This window comes from Danio rerio, chromosome 21 (genome assembly GCF_049306965.1).
Source record: "Danio rerio strain Tuebingen ecotype United States chromosome 21, GRCz12tu, whole genome shotgun sequence".
NCBI lineage: Eukaryota > Metazoa > Chordata > Actinopteri > Cypriniformes > Danionidae > Danio > Danio rerio.
In genome coordinates this window covers 46,996,595-47,015,147 of record NC_133196.1, presented here as the reverse complement: position 1 = coordinate 47,015,147, position 18,553 = coordinate 46,996,595, and the positions used below count along the sequence as shown (strand labels likewise).

At 34.4% G+C, this 18,553-nt stretch overlaps 1 protein-coding gene across 1 annotated transcript in view; it reads right to left on the bottom strand.

Annotated features, from left to right (window-relative positions):
* The window catches only part of shroom1 (shroom family member 1), a 63,127-nt gene extending 48,342 nt beyond the window's left edge, over positions 1-14,785 (bottom strand). Inside the window, exon 1 of the mRNA XM_682698.11 lies at positions 14,645-14,785. The gene's annotated coding sequence lies outside the window, so the exon portion shown is untranslated. The remainder of the gene's footprint in view (positions 1-14,644) is intronic.
* Positions 14,786-18,553: the final 3,768 nt, after the last annotated feature.

The following is an 18,553-nucleotide window of genomic DNA, read 5'->3' as shown; positions in this document are numbered from 1 at the left end:
TTGTAAGTATTGTAACATCACATAGTATATTATATCTTATGTATCATGATATCGTATAGTATGTTATATCTTAAGTACTGTAATTTTGTTTAGTATGTTGTATTGTAAGTATCAAAATATTGTATAGTATATTATATCGTTAGTATCCTATTATTGTATAATATGTTATATGGTAAGAATTGTAATATTGTATAGTATGTTGTATTGTAAGTATCGTAATATTGTATAGTAAATTATATCGTAAGTATCATAATACCGTATAATATGTTATATGGCAAGAATTGTAATATTGTATAGTATGTTGTATTGTAAGTATTGTAATATCGTATAGTATATTACATCGTTAGTATCCTAATATCGGATGATATTTTATAGGGTAAGAATCATAATATTGTATAGTATGTTGTATTGTAAGTATCGTAATATCATATAGTATATTATAGCGTAAGTATCCTTATATCGTATAATATGTTATATGGTAAGTATCGTAATATCATATAGTGTGTTTTATCGTAAGTATCGTGATATTGTATAGTATGTTATATCTTATAGTATGTTATATCGTAAGTATCGTAATATCGTATAGTATATTATATCGTAAGTATCATAATATCGTATAATATGTTATATGGCAAGAATCAAAATATTGTATAGTATGTTGTATTGCAAGTATCGTAATATCATATCGCAAGTATCATAATATTGTATAATATGTTATATGGAAAGAATCGTAATATTGTATAGTATGTTGTATTGTAAGTATCATAATATCATATAGTATGTTATATGGTAAGTATTGTAATATCATATCATATGTTATATGGTAAGTATCGTAATATCGTATAGTATGTTATTTGGTAAGTATCATAATATCGTATAGTATGTTTTATCGCAAGAATTGTGATATTGTATAGTATGTTATATCATATAGTATGTTATATCATAAGTATCATAATATCATATAGTATGTTATATGGTAAGTATGATATCGTTTAGTATGTTATATCGTAAGTATTGTAATATCCTATAGTAATGTTGTATCACAAGTTATTTAATACTGCATGTTATATCATTAGTAATGTAATATGATATAGTATGTTATATCGTAAGTATAATTAATCGCAATACTAAACAACACTGCACATTTTTACAGTGTCTTGCAGCTCTATTCTGATTGGTGGATAAATGCATATAGATTTGCATTAAAGTATAGCTTTATTTCACTTGCAAGATCTCGTTACTCTTTCAAAATCTTGCCATCTCAAAACCTTTCAAACGAAACAAAGCAAAAAGGTTTCTGCTTTTAGTACATTGTGTAAATGTACCCTTATACATATAATTACAGATAGTTCAGCGCTCACAGCTGCTCCTTCTCCACTCACAACACAATCAGGTGAAGATGAACCAATATAAGATAATAGCTGCTATTAAAAGCCTAATATAGAAGAAATGTGTTTAAAGCACAGCAGATGACAAAGAACAGCTACTTTACAAAGGAAAAAAGACAGGGAAAATCAGTTAGAGATAGAGAAACTTTTAACTACTGAAACCCTTTTAATATACAGCATTTACTAGAAGAAAAAAAATTCACAAAAAATTTTACAAAAAAACCTAAATATTAATAAACTTAAACAAATCAAATTAAAAATTATTCCACACTCACCCAGTATCTCTAACACTCCACTCTTATCATTTTGAAAAAAAGATACACTATTTTTTAGTTTCTAATATGCAAATTCAGAAGCAAGTTTTCATCTCTAAATTATAGCAATGATTTAAACAAACAAACAAAAACAAAAAAACACGATTCAACAATTTCACCAGAATTTTTACACTGATGTGTTTTCAGGATTGCTAATTTAGCCTTACTCTACACAGATTCGCTCCATTGGGCTCCCAGCTCTCACCTCCGCCCACACACTCGTCACCGCTACCAAGCTGACCAATCACAGAGCTAGTGCTATGCATCGTTTTGACATGTAGCTGCATTTTTTGAGAGGTGTGCGTCAGCCGCGGCGAGGGCTGCGCCGAACCATATGCACGCTTGACGCAAACGTATAACCGTGCATTCCCATGGGGCTTCAGCGTCAACGCTTGAATCTGAAGTTAAGGCTGACATGATCATCATAGCAGCGTCAGCCAATAAAATTAGTTCGCAATCAGCTACTGTCTGAGCTGTGGTATTTGCATAAAGCAATCTAATTGGCTGACACGTCCACTGACGCTTGAAAAGTTGAAAAATTCCCAACTTCTGCAGTGAGCAACGCCGACGGATCCACAATGCAGTTTGGCAACGCCTGACGTCACCCATTCAAAGTGAATGGGAAGCATTGACGCCCCGTGTGGATGAGGCGTAAATCGGCCTTAAGAGCCGGAACACACTAATTTTCATTGAGGATTACCAAAACAATTTTTTTTTTTTTTTTGTGAAACAACTTGCACGGATTAATTATTCACATTAAAAATAACAACGTGAGCAAGCAAAATAAACATTGTACATTTTGATTTCACGTAGACTTAAAAAAAAAAAAAAAAAAGCAGAAAATGCAGAAAATGGAAAAAGTGTGCAGTTCTGCTTCTCACTGCTAATGAGTCAGACATCTTGGTGTTTGAGCCTGAAATGCACTGTAATTTCGGCTGAAATGCCAAGTTGGTCACATATCAGCATTTAGATTACTTCTTCACTACACATCAGAGAACTGCTGATGCAACAAAAATGAGGAAAGGTGGACATTACGCAAATATGCAGAAACGCTTTTCAAAAAAATACACAGTGAAGTTAATAACTAGTGCTGCTGGGCAAAATATGAATCACTATTTATTATATATTTATTATTATCACTATGCATCCAAAATAAAGGTTTAATATTAACCCTCCTGAATTATTTACCCCCTTTATTTTTCCTCAATTTCCGTTTAATAGAAAATCTTTTTGTTTTTTTTTACATTTCTAAATCTACTGGCTTTAATAACTCATCTCTAATAACTAATATTTGACTAGATATTTTACAAGATACTAGTATTCAGCTTAAAGTGACATTCAAAGGCTTAACTAGGTTAATTAGGGTAATTAGGCAAGTCATTGTATAACAGTGGTTTGCTCTGCAGACAATCGATAAAAAATATTGCTTAAAGGAGCTAATAATATTGAGCTTAAAATGATTGAAAAATTCCTGAATCTGTTTAACATCATTTAGGAAATATTTAAAAGAGAAAAAATTCAAAGGAGGGTGAATAAATTTGACTTCAACTGTGTACTCAATAGCGTTTCATTCAATGTGTGTGTAAAAAAAAAAAACACGAGGTTACACAAGTTGAACAAACAGCTTTCACTGAACCACCTGTGTTATTATGATGGTATAAATATGTGTTTAGTAGCAGCATAGCCCCGGGTCATTATTGTCATATGAAACTAAAACCGAGTTAAAACATTTCTGTAAAAACTAACACTTACTCACTCTCCTTTGGCTTATTCCTAGCTGTATCAGGAGTCACCACTGTGGAATGAACCACTAATTTAAAAACTAACATAAAAACTAAATGAATAAATGAAACAGTAGACGTAAAATCTTAAAGAAAAACAGGATTTACCTACAGTTAAAGTTAAATTTTTAAAATTATTCGCCCTCCTGTGAATATTTCCCAAACGATGTTAAACAGAGTGAGGAATTTTTCACAGTATTTCCTATAATATTTTTTCTTCTGGAGAAAGTCTTATTTGTTTTTTATTTCGGCTAGAGTAAAAGCAGTTTATATTTTTTAAAACAATTCTAAGGTCAATATTATTAGCCCCCGTAAGCAATGGTTGTTTACGATTGTCTAAAGAACAAACGACTAAATTAAATGTATTTAATTTCATTTGTTTTGTTTTTATCATAACAACTCTCACTGGCAGAGCTGTGGAGCTCAAGCACACCAAATCAAAAGCAAATGAGAAGAAGGGGGCGGGGCATATCCGATACAAGAGAGCATTTGATTGGTCAGAAGATTTGATGGAAGTTCGAGAAGACTTGAAATAAAGAAATTGTTGATCAATTTAGGAGTGTTTAAATCAGTTTTATATCTCCTAAACGCAGATTTTGTCACTGTTTTGGAGCGCACTAGCTTATAAATATCCTTAACTGATACTCCTATTAACACCTTAAAAGAAAAGGTTATTTTAATTTCACCTTTAATTGTTTCTCGTAGGCCAAACCACCGGGTCATTAGAAAGTGGTGCTACATTTGTTGGACAAACAGAAGGAGATTCCGTGTAGACTGTTCATAATGAACTCAACAGACTGTCAGACGTTTCATTGTGGAGCGGTGGGTTTTTGTCACGCTCGATCACTCAGAGACGCAGAACGTCAAGATTGGACAGAAATTCCTCCGAGCCTAAGGCGTCTGGACCACGCTGGTTCCTCTTTATGAGTTACACAGCTCACGAAGACAGCGCTCTCATTTAATGAATTACAGACAGCCCACATGATCGCAAATAATGACAGGAGGAGGGAAATGAAATCCGGAGAGATTACAAGGAGAGTTCATGCAAAAATGGAAATTCTGTCATCATTTACTTGACTCAAACCACTTTCATCTGTTGAACACAAAAGAAGAGCTTCTGAAGAAATCTGTAACAATCGACTTCCATAGTATTTGTTTTTCCTGCTATGTCAATGGTTACAGGTTTTTGACTTTCTTCAAAATATCTTCTTTTGTTATGTGCGTTACTTTTGAAATTGTGACGGAACGTCTGTCTTTTTTTTTAGCATTTAACCCGCCAATGCCAGTTTAGCCAATTATATTTCAGCATCTCGGGTTGCCTTAGTGGAAAACATCGTATTTCATTTATTCAGTCAGAAAGGCTCTCAAAGCAGGCGTCCGTGACCGAAATGCGACCTCTGGTGGTCAGTAGCAGCCTCAGAAATGAGACGCAGATTCAGAGTTCCACATGAGGTGGTTATTATTTAGCAAATAATATAAATATTACGAACGTAAACATTAGGTGAGCAGGTTATATAGTAAACCCGTGTCCTAACAACACGCTACATGATGAAGTTTGCAGTGATATGCAATTTGGCTGTTTGCACCAGACGAAACACGACAGAAATATAAATACCGCCATTCGGAAGCACAGAAAATGCACACACTCAAAAAAGGGGAACCTTTAATCTAATTCAGTGGTTCTCAAACTTTTTTCATCAAGTACCACCCTCAGAAAAAAATTCTTTCTTCAAGTACCACCAAAATGAGCAATATTGAAATACAGTAGCGTAGTATGCCCAGTAAAGCAGCTACAAGTCTGCACAGTTTAAAAAAACATGGCATATTACCTCAGAAATATAGGCTATATGTCATATATGGCATATTATACACATAATTTTTAATAAATTTTTAAATATATGTAGCATGTACATGATATTTGTCATTCCTCCGTGTACCACTAGAAGGAAGCCCGCGTACCACTAGTGGTACACGTACCACACTTTGAGAACCACTGACCTAATTAATACATATTAAACCTCTTTAACATTACTAAATGTAGATGCTGAATCACTGATATGTGTTGGCTTGCACTGAGACCCATTTTTAAAGTTCAATTTCAGACAGTTTATTTTATTTTCAAGATCTGAGATGAACTATCTGCTGCTGCTTTCAGTAGTATGGCAATAAACGTTACGTAAAAAGGCATTCAAACTCACATTATTGGCATTTAACACTGAATAACGCACATGAGGTGTACCTGAGCTGATCATTGATCATTGTTTTCTGTTGTTTAGCTGCAAGAAATAGAAGCCGTTTCTAATATAATAATTTCAGATGTTGGTTAGGACAAAAGCTACTATTGATCTGGTGACTGTCGCTTTAAATTCAACATAGACTGTGCTCTTTTCAAAAGAGGGCGGAGCTACAAACGCCTGTGTGTCCGTATAATGGCAGAATCAAGACTCTAATGGCAAACGGCCACTTCTCACTCAGGGCTGTTTATGCTAATGAGAAAGAGATTAGGTGCGTTCGACATGAAGCACAGCTGCAGCCGGTGATCAACGAGATTAGCCGAGCGCAGGCGGGGGCGGAGTTGAAAACGGAGCCTCAAGCCGGACAGCTGGACACTTCGGGACTCGAAGTTGGTGCATCACATGGCGTCATCATAATTTTTTATTTATTTTTATTTATAACAACAGAACACTTACAAATAAAACAGAACACAGTCTCTACAAACTATAGTTCCTTTTTAAACAATAAGAGACGATTATGAATATATAAAATATATAACAATGAGAGAAATAAGGAGAAATGAGAGGTTAATGTAAACATAAAAACAAACAGGTCTATTAAATACAAAGCAATAAGCACAAATTCTAGGAGTTTAAACATCACTCATTAGGCTAATACTTTTTGTTTGAAAATGCTATAAAGGGTTTTACATTTATGTACATTTATAGATGTAAAACGCAAAACAAGGTGTTTTGATTAAGTCTTAATAAATGAGATTATTTTGGATAATGAAAGCACTTTCAAAAAAAGCACTTTAATCCAAAAAGATTAAACAAAAGATAAAATAAGTGAGCTACACTTTAAGCAGATGTTTCCCAGAAAGAGCAGGTATAAACGGCTAGACAGGAAATAAAATATATTAAATATATATTTATAATATAATCATGTAAATCATTTTATAATTATTTAATAAAATAGTTCTTTAACCTTATTTGTAAAGAAAGCTTTAAGGTGGCAGGATCAGTGATGATGATTATTTTATTTCAAGTCTGTAAGACTTATTTGAGTTCATATTTAGGTTATTCACTAAAATATATCATTTAAATCGTTCATGGAGATGAATGCAGTAAATAGTCTGTATAAAAAGGTTGAAAATAAACCTGTGCAAACAAGCTAACCTTTATAACCAGATTATTTAACAAAAGATGATTACTGCAGTCAAATATTTGTAGTCTTTTAAAAAGCAAAATGTGTGCAGGATAGAGAGGGTGTGAAAAGTGAATTGTTTGTTTTGAAACTTTTAAATCGAAATTTGTCCAATAATAAACCCGAAACACACGTGTTTATTGTCATGTGGTGAACTCGGCCAATCGTGTAATATCGGTGTCGTCATCAGAGCTCCTGCAGTTGCTCTTCAGAAGCTGCACGCTCTGAGTCTGCCGTCTGATCTCGGAGCGCTGACGCGGTACTTTGATGCCACATGTGACAGTCACGTGGCGTCTGCGCAGCATCAATCCGGACAAGATTTCTAACCTGCATGCACCGCTTTAAGACAGATTTCGATCGATCTGCGCAGCGCCGCATGAAGTCGAACGCACCTATAATCGCCAGTAGGCGGGGCTTTCCCCCTCTGATGACACGTACAAGAGAGAATGCCAAGTGTTTCTGCAGACTGTTTCTATCAAGTCGGATTATAACCAATAGAATTAATAAGTTTCTACCAATACTGGCTGTATATATTCACACACTGATGCTCCACAACTGTGTTTAAACCCCTCATATAGGTGATATTTGCATAATAGCTCCCTTTTAAGTGATGATAAGCTCAAAGGTAAATAAGACTGTAGCTTTTTCTGCAACACATTATCCTTTAGTCCTGACCGTGACAGGCTGGACACTTGCATAGAAGTACATGCATTTGCATAGAGGTATAAGTATGTCACTGAACCAAATGTAAGTCAGCTTCATCGCAACTCGAATGATCATTAATGCAAAAGTTTCAGAAATAATTTACTATTTTTCCATACAACACAACTTCCTCAAAACATAATACTGAATACATTTTTGGTTATTAAATAACTTTTAGCAGCCCAAACATGCAGCTCTCAAAGTGTACTGCAAACTGTTTGACGATATTAATGACAAGACAAGGCTCAGGTGTCTTTGCAGCATATTGGTTTACCATCCTCATGCCTGTCTCACATCTGCCTCCCCCATGATGGCATTTTTAATGGTGTAAACAGACCTATATCGCGGACTACACATCGCATTCACAAAACCAGAACAACAATCAACTTTAAGCATCGAAAACACTCCATTTTAAGATTTTAACGTTTAACACCAATGTCGAAACCAGCCGTTAAAGTTGATTTAATAGATAAACAAGTGTGTCGCCTGGATAAACCAGTTTGCATTGAGGATGTGCAGAACGTTAAAGCAACACCCAAACAATAAATGATTGTCTTCAATGGCACACAAATGATTAATGCCAAGCCCTGAGCTCATCCGGATTCCTCAAGTTATGCAAGTGATACTGTATTTCACAGGGAGCATAGCTGCACCTGTCACACACAAACACACTAGTATTTTTTATTTCGGCTAGAGTAAAAGCAGTTTTTATTTTTTAAAACAATTTTAGGGTCAATATTATTAGACCCCTTGAGCAATATTTGTTTTCGGTTGTCTAAAGAACAAACGACTAAATTAAATTGATTTACTGGTTTTTATTTAACACAGTTCCTGACATTTTTTCAGGGACAACTTAATTGTTTTATGTTCAGTCCATTTAAATTTGTCAAAACCATTTTACTAAACTGATTTGTGTTGGGACAACATGAATGCATTGTGTGGAACCCTAAATTGTTTTACAGCGTACACTGAAAAAAATGAGGTCTGCAAAATTGTGGCAAACAATTTATGTTGAATTTAAACAAACAAATAAAATTTAGCAATATTCAACTTAATTTTTTAGTTTAAATTCAGCCCAAATTAATTGTTTACAACCACTTAACTTAAAAAAAAAAAAAAAAAAGTAAATCTAAAGAATCATCTTTCCCAGAGATGGGTTGTGGCTGGAAGGGCATCCGCTGCGTAAAAACTTGCTGGATAAGTTGGTGGTTCATTCCGCTGTGGCGACCCCAGATTAATTAAGGGACTAAGCCGAAAAGAAAATGAATGGATAAAGAATCATCTTTAAAAAAAATTTTCAGTGTATGCAACCATGGACAGCATATTTGTTTGTTGTTAAATAGCGACACGATTACTGACTTTAATGTAAACCATGATACATTTTCTGATGGGATTCAAATTTTCATTATCATTAAAACCATGATTGATTATCGCGATCTTTAAAACTCATGATAAACCTTGTAACATTGCAATTTGCTGTTATGTAAATGTATATTAATATAGACAACTCAGTTAAAAGAATGTTACATTCCTTTTATTTAAAGTTTGTGCTGGAGATTACTGAGAGTATTACTTGGCAAAATTAATTTGCAAGTCAAATCGCAATATCATTCACCCAAAAAGAAAAAAGAAAAAAATTCGTTAATTTTTCTTCAGCTTAGTCTATTCATCAGGGGTCGCCACGGTGGAATGAACCGCTAACTTATCCAGCATATGTTTTATACAGCAGATGCCCTTCCAGCTGCAACCCATTACAGGGAAACACCCACACTGTAAACCCTAAGAAGTTGAGACTCCTCAAACGAACTGAGGGAATCACTTTCCTCAAATCATTTGAGTAATGGGAAATCGGCAACTCACCAAATAATTATTATTAATAATAATAAAAAGAAGATTTTAACCCTTTTTGTTTTAAATAGAAAAAAAGATGATTGATTGGTTTTCTTTTTGTCGGCAGGGTTGCTCGACGTACCTGATATAAGTATTATTCATTTATTCAGCTTCCTTCGGCTCCCTTGTGTGGTCGCCACAGCAGAATGAACTGCCAACTTATCCAGCATATGTTTTACACAGTGGGTGCCCTTCCAGCTGCAACCCAAATCCGGAAAACACCAAAACACACTCATACAATACAGACAATTTAGTTAATCAATTCCCCTATAGTGCATGTGTTTGGACTGTGGGGGAAACTGGAGCACGAGGAGGAAACTCACATGAACACGGGGAAACATGCAAACTCCACACAGAAATGGGGCCAAGCCGGGACTCAAACCATGACCTTCATGCTACGAGATGACAGTGCTAACCACTGAGCCACCATGTCACCCCGATATAAGCATTATGTTTTTTTTTTATAAATGTATTATTTTTTGATAAAATTATTAATTTTGATACATATACATTGTTTTATTAATTTTTTTCCCTCCTTTTTAACTTCATTGTTGCAGAATAGTTCTGACAGTATCGAAAATGGTATCGAATATTGATCATTTCCAAGGTATCAAAGTTGGAAATTCCAGTATGATGACAACACTACTTGTGAAACTTTTTAAACAAAACTTGGACAATATTCAGGATTGTTTATCCGTGACTGAAGTTTGGTCACTATAATTACATTATATTTTCATATATCACTTTAACACTATTGTTGTACAACAGCAAACTTGCTAAAAATGCTGTGTGGGAATTTTCTGAAGGTGTGTCTCTCTGCTGTTGTGTTTTCATCCATCTTGTGCGCTATGCTTTTCTTAGAAAGTGAAGCCTTATAGAGAACACGCAGAGGCCGTTTTCAACCCAATGCATCTGATAGAGTTTCAGCAACTGGACCAAATGCTGGTATCTGGTTCCTCTGAACAATGCATAGCACAGCCGTCACATTTTCACCACTCACCTTTCATCTGGCGCATATTAAAAGCCAAAAGGCACAACGAATAATTCATATAAACCAGATTATGGCCAATCTGATACACTAAGAAATAAATATATAAAATATAACAGTATTGCTGGCTTATTCATCATTTTTGGGAGATAATACATTTAATATATTCTAAATACTTGTTTCAAATGACTACTTACTAATAAAAATCACTTTGATGAACTGCAGAGTTACATTTTGAAATCGAAAATTGCTGGAAAATGCTATTTAAAGGTATAAATAAAAGGAAAAATTCAGAATATAGAGTCAATCAAATGTTATTCACCAGATATTTCACAGTATTTTTTTACAAAAACAAGTAATACAACAAAACTTAAGAATGACATTGTGCAAAAATACACTTAAATTCACATTAAAGCTGAAAAAATACAACTAGCTGATTTCTAATTTAAAGAATTCTTTACATACTAACTCTCAAACACTAGAACATTGAAATAAGTTTATTTTGCAAAAAAGTGATGTTCTTTCTCAGTATTTTTGTTTTGTTTTCCAGTTATTAAATCAAAAGACAAACCAAAGTAAACATTAAACTTAATAAACAATGCTAAATGACATGAGATGCGTCCCAAACGGCACACTATACACTATGCACTTATGCAGTATGTACTTATACACTTACACACTCAACAGTACAGTAGGCCCTATACGCATGTAGTGCCTTCCCAAATGCAACACTAGTGGGTTTTTTACTAAGCGGAAATTCAAACCGTTTCCCAGATGACGTTTGCCAAATAAGTGACCAAACTACCGAATAAAACCTGCCATGACTAAAACCGTATTCACCATCGGGAGGCGCTATAATCCCTCTCGTAGGAGAATACTGCTTTCACAATCTACAATAAATAAAGTTATCCAACATGTGTGCCGATAGCTCCGCCCTTCCCGCTACGTGAGTAAAGCTGTGGTCGTTGAGTGGGTTGTTGCTAGAGAGGATATGGTTGCGGCCGGAAGATAAAGAGAATTGTTTATATTATTTATTATATTCCCATTTATTGTATTTTATTAATGCCTACCCCAGGCACAACCCTAAACCCAACCGTCACTGTAACGTAAACACAGTAGCTGTACCGAGTATTATTGATGCTATCTATTTAATTACCCAATAAATAGTATTTGTTAACGCCTAACCCCACCCCAACCCTAAACCCGACCGTCACAGTAACGTAAAAACAGTTGTACCGAGTATTATTTAGGTTATCTATTAAATTACCCAATAAATTGTATTTGTTAACGCCTACCCCCACCCCAACCCTAAATCCAACCATCACGGTATCGTAAAAACAGTAGCTGTACGAAGAATTATGTTATCTATTAAATTACCAAACAAATTGTATTTATTAACGCCTACCCCTAACCGAACCCTAAACCCAACCGTCACAGTAACGTAAAAACAGTAGCTGTACTGAGTATTATTTTTGCTATCTATTAAATTACCCAATAAATTGTATTTGTTAACGCCTACCCCCACCCGACACCCTAAACCTAACCCTCACAGTAACGTAAAACAGTAGCTGTACAGAGTATTATTTATGTTATCTATTAAATTACCAAACAAATTGTATTTGTTAACGCCTACCCCCAACCGAATCCTAAACCCAACCGTCACAGTAACATAAAAACAGTAGTTGTACCGAGTATTATTTATCTATTAAATTACATAATAAATAGTATTTTTAACGCCTACCCCCACCGAAACCCTAAACCCAACCCTCACAGTAACGTAAAAACAGTAGCTGTACTGAGTATTATTTTTGCTATCTATTAAATTACCCAATAAATTGTATTTGTTAACGCCTACCCCCACCCGACACCCTAAACCTAACCCTCACAGTAACGTAAAACAGTAGCTGTACAGAGTATTATTTATGTTACCTATTAAATTACCAAACAAATTGTATTTGTTAACGCCTACCCCCAACCGAACCCTAAACCCAACCGTCACAGTAACGTAAAAACAGTAGTTGTACCGAGTATTATTTATCTATTAAATTACATAATAAATAGTATTTTTAACGCCTACCCCCACCGAAACCCTAAACCCAACCCTCACAGTAACGTAAAAACAGTAGCTGTACCGAGTATTATTTATGCTATGTATTAAATTACCAAAAAATTTTTATTTGTTAACGCCTACCCCCACCCCAACCAACACAGTAACGTAAAAGTTGTACCGAGTATTATTTATGCTATCTATTCAATTACCAAACAAATTGTATTTGTTAACGCCTACCCCCACCCCAACCAACACAGTAACGTAAAAAGCGTAGTTGTACAGAGTATTATTTATGCTATCTATAAAATTACCCAACAAATAGTATTTGCTAACGTCTACCCCCATCCCAACCCTAAATATTAAATTATATAAAATCTTAATTATTGTTATATAGTGTCATAAAAAATGCTGCTATATTACTGTGCATATCGCACTTCCAGTTGTCCGCGTATCCAATCTAGACTTTACTCGTTGAGTGCGTGAAGTGTCCAACATTTCACACTTCATTTTACTGGTTAAATAAGTGCATCATCCTGGTAATTAAAGTGCATTTTTTTCAGTGTGAATGCACCATTTACACTATTTATACTACAAAATGGCGTAGAATAGTGCGTAAGTATGCAATTTGGGATGCACCTATTGCGTGGTTTTCATAAGTTTATAGTTAAAACTAAAATATTTAACAAAAAAAAAATTGTACAGCAGTGACAGATTATTTTAAGCATGTCGAGTGTGTGAACTAGCGACATTGAGTTGAGAAATGCAATCCAAAAATGTTTTGCTTGGTGGGGCAGTAAAGGGTTAAGACCTTTTACAAGTTGCACCAAAAGCCTTTAAAAACTTTAAATGAAAAACATCCTGCATTGATTAGCTCGTTAAAAACGTAGGACTTTTTTCAAGAACTCCCAAGAAACCATGTCCTAAAAACAGATTTCATATGTAACTTCATAGGTGACTCAGAGGTGTTTTTGTTTTATTATATTTTACAGGATCTGTTCTGCGTGATTACCTCTTGCTGGACAAAGTCCTCCAACATAATGCACTTCAGTACAAAAAAAACCCTCTTGTGTAATGGCGTTACAATTTCAGCAGTATAATTACAATTACACACACACATATATTGAGGTAAAGTTGGTTTTACAATCACATATTCAGACTTTCTCCTTAATAACATAATTTTCAGCAAAGTAAGTCAATTCTAAATGCCAATGATTATTAAAAGTACAACATTGTTCAGTCAAATAGATAGTGCTAATGTTATTTTCAGTCATATTTACATGCGATTTCAGACTTAAGATTTTAAAGTACCATGGTAAACAATGTAAGTAGCTTGTCAGAAGATGTCACTGAACTAATCAGTAATATCTCAATCATGAATTGTTTGATGATGGTGGTGTTGAGGTAAAGTTGGTGTTATATTCACACATCCAGACTTTCTTCTTAATAATATCATTTCAGAAAAGTAAGCAACTTCTAAATAGTGAAATCTTATTAGCAGCCAATGACATACATTGATCAAAGTGAATTAAATAATTGGGCTAAAGTTAGTTTTGTGTTCGCACATTTGTTCATGTTTGACCAATGGCAAAAGTACAACATTGTTCAGTGCTAATGTTATTTACAAGTTATACTTGCATGCGATTTTGCACCGAATATTCAAAGTACCATGGTAAACAATGCATGTAGCGTGTCACAAGTTGTCACTGAACGAATGGGCGAATATAAAACCAACTTTACCTCAATCAACATATTCACTGTTTACCAGACATGCTTTCATACACGGTAAAGTTGGTTTTATATTCGTACATTCGTTCAGTGACAGCTTGTGACACGCTCCTAGCATTGTTTACCATAGTACTTTGAATATTTCGGTGTGAAATCGCACGTAAATATGACTTAAATACAACATTGGCACTATTTAATTTTCATTATGATTTTCCTAATTGGAATTTACATAGAATACTCATCTAAAATGACATTATTAGGGAGAAAGTCCGAATGTGAGGATATAAAATCAACTTCACCTCAACTTCATCCACCTGTCGCTGAAAGCCGTTGACCGAAACTATCATATTTACACAGCGATACCAGTATTTTAACGGGTGTTTTACCTGCAGGCTCTGTCAGGCTGTATCCCCGCTTCTCTGCACCATTTGATCGCGTTTCATCACAACTGCTGCTGTATTTTAACACCAAAAACTGAATCCCCTGAACAAAACTCCGTGTGGTTTCTGGCAAACTGAAACCGCTCTGTTTGACCGACTCTCAGGGCTGGTGATGAGCGAGAAGGGGCGGGGTCATTGAGGGGGGCGGGGTTATGGAAGGGGCGGGCGATAGACACTCATTAAAAGTGATTAGGTAAGTGATGAGTGTTCATTATTTATTTAACGTAAAGATGGAGTTTAGAATATAACGCTGAATGCTCTATTAAAGGTTTCTAAGGAAAAAAGTCAAGAAGTGATCCTTAAATGTTTGTGTCTGAACCAGGGTTGCCAGATTTTCACTCCAACGGCAGTCAGAAATAGTCCAAAACTGGAATAATGCCAAATAATACCTTTGAAGGACAAAAGCTGTAAATAAATAAATTAATAAAGATAGATAGATAGATAGATAGATAGATAGATAGATAGATAGATAGATAGATAGATAGATAGATAGATAGATAGATAGATAGATAGATAGATAGATAGATAGATAGATAGATAGATAGATAGATAGACAAACAGGCAGGCAGGTAGAAAGACAGTCAGACAGAAAGAAAGATACAAATAGATAAATAAACAATATAATTTATTAGACTCAATAACACAAATATATTCATTTTTATTCATTTTAAACCTAAAATATTGTTCTTTTTTCTTTAATTTATCATTTTTCATTTATATTTTTGTTTCCGTTCAACTTTTCTGTTTTATACATTTATTTTTCCAGTTATTTTATTTACTTTCTAAACCACACTTATTTATTTCCATGTTTATTTCTGTGTCTATTTCTGCATTCATTTATTTGTGCACTGAAGCAAACATAAATGAATATGTAAATAAATAAATATAAAATAAACAAATAATTATATATATAAATGGAGAATAAAATAATAAATAAAAATATAACCAAAGAAAACTACATAAAGGAAATTAGTTCATACAAGATTACATTAAATTGAAATACAGTACATTTGGTTACTTCATTGATTTGTCTATTGTTACATTTATTATCATTTTTTAATGCACACACACAGGTATATTATTATAAATATGATTAATAAAGGGTGTCACGGGGGTGCAGTGGGTAGCATGATCACCTCACACCAAGAAGGTTGCTGGTTCGAGTCCCAGCTGGGTCAGTTGGCTTTTCTGTGTGGAGTTTGCATGTTCTCCCTGTGTTCTGTGGGTTTCCTCCGGGTGCCCCGGTTTCCCCCAGTCCAAACACATGCGCTATGAGTGAATAAAATACGGTTTAGTGTACAAGTGTGTGTGATTGTGGGGGTGTATGGGTGTTTCCCAGTACTGGGTTGCGGTCGGAAGGGCATCCGCCGCATAAAAAAAAGAGAATAATCTCAGACTGGTTTCTTGAACATGACAATCAGTTCACTGTACTCAAATGGCCTCCACAGTAGCAAGAACTCAATCCAATAGAGCAGCTTTGGGATGTGGTGGAACGGGAGATTGGCATCATGGATGTGCAGCCGACAAATCTGCAGCGACTGCGTGATGCTATCATGCCAATGTGGAGCAAAATCTCTGAGGAATATTTCCAGTACCTTGTTGAATCTCTGCCATGAAGGATTAAGGCAGTTCTGAAGGCAAAAGAGGGTCCAACCCGGTAATAGTAGGTGTACCTAATAAAGTGGCCGGTGAGTGTTTTTTTTTTTTTTTTATTCCTTTACAAATTCATATCTTTTTTTTGTACTCTGAATTATGATGGAAACATTATTTCTTCTTGCATATTATTTCCTTAAACTTATTTAAACAATACACTAAACACTTATGCTTTAAATACATTTGATTTGATCAATTTTTTTGGCCTCAAAACCTCAAATCTGTATTACACTCTCAAAAACATATTCAAAGAAACTCAAACGGGATTCAATTTTGTAATCATATAGATTTTATTTTCAATACAGCAAAATACAAAGATGATTCGCAACAGACTGAGAAAATCCATTAGTAATACTCACTTCACCAAAAAAGAAAAGAAAGAAAACAAACAAAAAAACAAAACAAAAGTCTTTAAGTTATTACAAGTTTGGATAATCAAGACTCATAAGAGTATGTTTAAATCATATTGCATCCATATACGAATATATATATATATATATATATATATATATATATATATATATATATATATATATATATATATATATGTGTAGATTTCATTTAGTCAATCTCATCTCAATACTTTTGAAAACTAAACCGATCTCATACTGCTTGCCAATGATTGTTTTGCGTTCACTAGAAAATGAGTACTACACACAGACACCTACAAGTCCCTCTGTCGTGATCATTTCATTTCGAGCCAATCAAAGCGTCTCCTGGAGGACAGAGAAAGCACGGGGAATTACGAACGTACAGTGTTCTGTTGAAAACCAAAAGATCCTCAGTAACGAAAGTGTGCATTTAATATATTCACATTCTATATACAATTAATACAAATGTTAAATCGTTGTAAAAATTTACCCTAAAAGAGATTTTCATATGTACATCTGTACAGTTTAGTATTTAAATAGAAACATGCGAGTGTTATTTGATCAGAAAGGTAAATGGAGAAAATTAAAGATGGATTTCCAATCGACTCGAACTCGAAAACAAACAAAAATGGTGAAAACTGAAACGAAAGCACATCAAGAAGCAACAAAAGGCCATTGGAATATCATTTTAACAACTCAATTTTTCATATGCAGTTGCTTTATGATCAATATAGTTATTAGTGTGAATTAATTAGCATAATTAAAGAGTTGGTTCATCCCAATTAGTACTTAATGTACTGTATTTAATGTAATGTTTATTTTCTCGCCCTCGGGTCATTCAAAATGACTTTCGGCACATGAGATACTTTTAGAGTCCAATAATAACACATACAGGCAACACGAAATGAATACATGCGGCTTCTAATGATAATAAAATGAACATTATTTATGAACGTTATCCAAACTGTTGTGTGTTTCTGAGTGCGAGTGGGAAATTTCTGTGGGGAAACTACTTTTTAATTTACAAACAGACAGGAAAATGTGTGGTTTTGTTCATGGACATGATATCTGTGCTTATAATGAATGCTGAAACCCATTATAAGAGTGAGATTAAGTCCCGGTGCACCATTGGAGTACGTAGATTTGATTTTTAAGGTTTTGACAAGACTTAAAGGTAATGATGCTGTAAATAGTGTTCAGTTTCTCTTCATTAAAGGGGTAGTTCAGCCCAAAACGAAAATGCATTTATTTACTTGCATTCAATTGCTTCTAAACTTCTTTCTTCAGGTGAACACAAAAGAAGATATTCGGAAGAATGTTGAGAGAAAAATGCAGCCTATGCTATTCATGGTTGGAACTTTTTACAGCACTCTTCAGTATGTCTTCCTTTGTGTTCAGCAGAAGAAGCTCAAACAGGTTTTAAACAAGTGGAGAACGAGGAAATGATGGAAACGTTCATTTTCTTGTGTGAACTCTCCCTTTAATTGTGTTTTGCTGTTTGTGTTTTTGACTCAAAACATCACAAACTTGCATTATATGAAACACCATTGACAATAGTTTGACCTAAAAAAATCTCCTTGTAATTTTGGATGGCCGGAGGGCGAGTAAACTCACATGAACTTTTCATTTATGGGTGAACTCTCTCTTTAAAAAGAGAACACTCTGCTTTTTTAATGGAAAAACACTTGTTTTACAAGTCTCACAGAGTTAAATGAGTCAGTTTTAGCATTTTTGAATCCATTTAGCTGATGTCCGAGTCTGGCGGGAGCACTTTTAGCTTAGCTTAGCATAGATCATTGAATCGGATTGGACCATTAGCATCTTGCCCAAA